Source organism: Elaeis guineensis, chromosome 16 (genome assembly GCF_000442705.2).
Source record: "Elaeis guineensis isolate ETL-2024a chromosome 16, EG11, whole genome shotgun sequence".
NCBI classification, from domain to species: Eukaryota; Viridiplantae; Streptophyta; class Magnoliopsida; order Arecales; family Arecaceae; genus Elaeis; species Elaeis guineensis.
The window spans coordinates 22687603-22693602 of NC_026008.2; positions in this window are offsets into that span (position 1 = coordinate 22687603).

Below are 6000 nucleotides of genomic sequence, written 5' to 3' on the forward strand. Positions count from 1 at the left end.
TAACAATGGGCTCTGAATTTGATATTATCAAATTTGGTTCTATATTTTCACTTGTTTATGTCAGTTTTTCTACTTGTCGAACTTCATTAAGTTTAACTTTAGAGGCATTAGTTCCTTCATTAAGGAACTTCTTTTTCAAAGAGACTGCCTTATTGCTGAAGAACAACTTTTATTCTTCAGCAAGGTAGAAATAATATCCTTTAGTTTCTTTTGAGTACCCCATAAGATAATACTTATCGGATTGTGGTCTAAGCTTATCGGTTTGCAAATGTTTGACATAAACCGGACAGTCCCAAACCCTAAGATAAGAGAGTATTGGCCTACACCCAGTCCATATCTCATCTGATGTTTTTGCGACTGATTTGCTCGAAATCCTATTCAGAACATGACAAGCAGTCTTAAGAGCATAATCCTAAAAAAAAATCGATAGACTCGCAAAGCCCATCATGGACTGAACCATATCCAACAGGATTCGATTCCTCTTTTTTGAGACGCCATTATACTGTGGTGTCCTAGGAGGGATCCATTGTGAGAGAATCTCATTCTCTCCTAGATACATCAAAAACTCATTAGAAAGGTATTCACCTTTTTGATCTGACCGAAAAGTTTTAATACTCTTTTCAGTTTATTTTTCTACCTCATTACGGAATCATTTGAACATTTTAAATGATTCAAACTTGTGCTTTATAAAATAGACGTACCCATATCTCGATAGATCGTCAGTAAATATAATAAAGTAGTAATACCCTCTTCTGGCATCTATGTTCATAGGTCCACATACATCACTATGTATTAGACCTAGAACATCACTGGCTCGTTTATCCTTTTCAATAAAGGATGATTTGGTCATCTTCCTAATAAGACAGGACTCACAAGTTGGCAATGATTCATAATTATTGATATCGAAAATTTTCTCTTTAGTTAACCTATTTATCTTATTCTTATTTATATAACCGAGCCTACAATACCAAAAGTAGATATCCGTAACATTATCTATTCTAGAATGTTTGTTCGATATGTACATTACACTAACAGACTGTGATAAAATATAAATATTATTTTTTAATTGTCCATGCATAATTGTGACACCATTCATAATGATATCATAGTAATTTTTTTTATAAAAAAATTATAACCATCCTTGGCCAAATGACCTATGAAAATAACATTCATAAGTAAAGATAGACAATAATGATAGTCATCTAAAATAATGACATTTGAATTGAAAGTAAGCTGAACTTTTTCTATAGCTAGAACTGGAACAGATCTTTCATCCCCAATATTCAGGAACCATTCGCTCTTCTCAAATTCTTTACTAATCTGAAGTCCCTGCAACGAATTATAAATATGAATTAGATTTTTGATATCCAATACTCAGGTAATAGTACACAGATAAAAAAATTACAAGATACTATCATATAAATGCCTTATCCAGCAATTCTTTATTGATTTTTCTTCCTAAGCCTGCTCGAATCAAGAGATGCTAGCTATAGAGGATAATTCCTCTTCCAGTGTCTCGACTTCTTACAAAAGAAGTATTATGTCTGACTCAGTCTTCTTTAGACTGGTTAGTTCGATTGGACTTTGAAGCCCTAGCATGAAACCTATGCACCATACTTTTCTTTCCTTTCTCAGAGGACTGATGCCCTGCTGAGGACAAATCCTCAAGTGTGCCAAAGGACTTATTCAATATTTGAAGTATCTTCTTTGGCTGAGCATTATTGAATTTACAACTAAATTCATCGCTCATAGAAGCCTTCATTATGCAACGTACTGTCATACAATCATTGAGCTACTTCTGATAAGTGTCTCTAACCATCGCATCAGTATTAGAAATTGGTACTTCAGGTGCTGGATCCATAATCATATATAGGATCCTCTCATGCTCGAGAACTATTCTCAACTTTCGATATCAATTATCAAAATTTAATTTTATAAATTTATCACTATCCAACAATGAGCGGAGCGATAAACTACTAGCCATCACTGAAAGAAAAATAAAAAATTTATTAGTATATGAATTATTTAATCCTAAAGACTTGGACTTTAGTCTAAAGGTTCTTCTACTATTTTATATGAATTGATAGCCTCTATTTTCAATTTGAAGAATTATCTTAACTCCTTAGCGGGTACTAGAATCTACATAGACTGCACATAAGCTCGATTTTGGCTAGCCAACCCATGTGCATCTATGGGTAGATTCTTAACCAATTATTTTTTCAAACAATTTCTAGTAATGATTTTGCTTCAGATTTCTTTTTAGTAAGCTTTAACCTCTACTAAAAGTTCTGGTTAGGTCCAACCATTAACATGACCATATTCAGTGCATCTAACTAACGAATGATCAGATCCGACTTTGATCAGCCAACCTAACTACCCATCAGAGAGACATGACTGAGTTATCATATTATGAATGATAATTCTAATAGTAGATAAGCACCAGATCTTTGGGCCTCCAATAATTATCAGACTAATGGACCCATTATCATCTAACTTAATGGAAGGCTATGATCTAGTTATCCCCTAAACTAGCTCATTTTAAGGATCTAATAATTTAGATGATTTGGTTTCAATGATTTGAGAAGCAATTGATCGATGAGTCTTAAATCTTTTCATTGACTTCACCAAGTCATTAAATTGGACTAGAGATAAACTGATCGAAAAGGCACCTAATTCAGTCAAATTGATTTAATGATTTGAGAATAAGAAAAAAAATTAACCGACAAGATATAAATCCTTCCACTGACTTCACCAAGTCATAAAGAGGACAAAAGTCAAATCTGGTTTAGAGACACTGAAATCAATCACACAGATTTACCTTAATGGCATGGGTCAGCTCGAATCAATTAGTGACCTAATCAAAACATAATCTACTGTATTGGCCACATAAGTGAGTTCGGTGGGAGGGTCTGCCTCGACTTATCTTAAACACCATCGAAATGATCAGATAAGCAGACTATCAATTAAAAACCACTGGCTATATTGTCAAGCAATATTGCCAAACTTATTTTGGATACCAATTGGTCGATTAATTTTGATTTAGTCCATCAAAGGACTTGGACTAAACCATTGAGCCACAATCAGATCCATGTGGTATGGTAAAAAATATGAACTTGATCAAGCTACAACTATTGAGGTTGATCTTAGAGAAATTCTGACCTAATTTAACTTAACACTTGATTAGATTTAATCTATTTCTTTAATTGATTCATATTTATTTCTAATCCTAAGTCTAACCCAGTTAGAAGGCTTGATTCATGCTAACCTATGGCCCATCGATTTATGAGGTGTCTTAATTATCTTTCAATTCTCAAATCTAGATTACTTAATTCCAAATTAAATGTGTGAAACATATATTTCAGTCTGTAGAACTATTCTACTAAAGTTTGAAGTGAAGCATATATCATATGTCATACAATTTTCAGATCTTAAAATTTAATTTTAGATCTATATTTAATAATTAAATAAATATAAATTTAATCTAAATATCATATATACATCACATGTATTATGACCACTTTTAGATCACTACCAATTATATCATATGCAACCTACAATTCAGATCTTAAAATAATTTTTATATTTAAATTTTATTTTTTAAAATTATAATAAATTATAAATTACTTTAGATCTAATCTAAACATATTTATGATCAAAATAATTTTAAAATTTTTTTTGCTATTCTTCTTCATGAGACTGATCACAGTAGCACCCTTACTCGTCATAAGAGAACCCATCGAATGGACAAGAGAGGAACTCAATCTCTGCTTCCTCTTTGATCGGATGGTCTGGTGATCATCTTAATTTGAGTACTAAGCTACTAAAATCTACAATCTAATTTTAAGAATTAATTACATCTACATATGCAATAATCAAAAAAAAAAAAAATCAAGCATGCACAGAACATAATCATATCATGCATGTTATATATCTAATCTAATTTGATCAATGTATCAAATTAATTTCACATAAATTTTAGATCTAAATCTACTTTTATACAGCATATAAAATACTTAAAACAGATTTAGAATCTCATAGAAAAAATAATTCAAATACATATATGAATGCATAGAAATAAAATTTCTGGTTAGACCTGATTTTGTATTGTACAAAATTTTGCTTAAAATCAAATATGAAAATCTATCAAAATAGATTTAATTCAGATCTTGATTAAGTCTAACTTATAATCCAAAATAACACCATAAAAATTTTGTTAAAATATATTTAAAATAGATTTTAATTTGATTGTTATTTCAGTAAAAATCGGCATCAAGAAAATTTGGTTATAACAGACTTATAACTAACTTCAATCAACTATTGATTTTATTCTTGAAATCTAATCAAAATTAGATTAAATAATTTCTAATTAATATATTTAGATGTAATATCCTATATAAAAATTTGATCATATATCTCATATAAAAATATCAAAAAAATTAACTATGCATAGCATGTACCAATCCTACTCTGATACCATTTGAAGAAAAATTCTCCGATTTGATCGAATCATCAGAGTGTGTTTTAAAAATTTTTCTATTCAAAAACTTACATAATAATTATGGATTACCTTGATTACAGCGGAATAGAAATCAAATCTCCAAAGATTGCTTGTATTTGATGTCTCGTGAGGCCTGAAAATACAGGCCCTCTAGTTCGTACGCACGCCAAGCTTCGCAAGAAAGAGAGATAATGTTCTCTGTGCCAAACCTTCAGAAGGGGTAGTAAAGGGAGAGAGAGATGTGATCTCACAGGCTGATATTATCTTAGAAGGGACTCTCCACACCAAGAGGAAAGATGCCTAGAGAGAAAAGCCCATGCCAGGAAAGAAACCACGCACCAAAAAATTTTAGCGTCCGCCTTCTACTTTCTTACACGGTGTTTTGGTATTTTTGTCGCACAAAATCAATTCTCTACTATGTAATAGGTCCTCCCTTTAATAGATGAGGCATCCACATCTAATCCATAGTCTTAATTAGTTAGGACACCCAATCCTATCTAAAATAGGAACCGATCATGAGAAAGGAGCGCCTAAGATTGTTTCACGCGAGACCCTTCACACGTGCGCTCCTTGGGGCAAAAAAAATCAATGCTACTCTCCCTTATGGTCAGCTACTTTATGAGAGAGAGTCCTTGATATTTGAGACTCTTTGGTTCTAAACCAAATGGGCTCAGATTTGACTTATTTTGGATCCGATTCGAACTCGATTCGAACCAGATTCGAAGAGCCTGTCAATCCTAATCTAATTAGAATTTTGATCCAAGTCTAACTTAGATTTTCAACCCAATCAAGCCTTAATTTAATCAGATCTAATCTAAAATTAATTTTGATATAAATTTAATCTCTCATAAATCTCTTGAATTATTTATCAGATCATCATCATCCCCGAAATTAAGCCTGAACCTCATATCTAGTGCTAGCTAGATATAGTCAACTTTTTTAATCTTCTATGATCCTTAAATTTAATTCTTAATTAAGTTAATCTATTTATTCAATAAAATCAAGTGCTTTCAAATTGAATTCATAGACTTGAGTCAATTGTTTCCTACATTGTTTGACTTTGTGTGTGACTCCATAGGTTCGAACACTAAGTCGGTAGTACAAAAATAATTTTTCGTACTAATCGAAGTTACCATCTAGCAATGGCTCCTGACGTCCGGATAGGATGAATATATGTATGACAATATTCAAGAACTTATGCATATAGTTACCATTTAATTTATCTCTTTGATCTTGAATGCTCAAGGATGACCTAGTATTTTACTGTCAACCTTGGATGAGTCATCCATATTGTATTTTAATCTTTTACATCCATCATATGGATTATCCAGGCCTAAGATTTACTAAATTGAAATATAGTGATGCATTATATCCTATAATACAGAGGGATCAATTTCATCTTGATTCATATATAGACTTCGTAAGTACTTGACTATACCTAGTAGTCTTCCATTACTATATTAGAAATACAGGTAGTCTGGCACCAAAGCATAGTGAGTTGC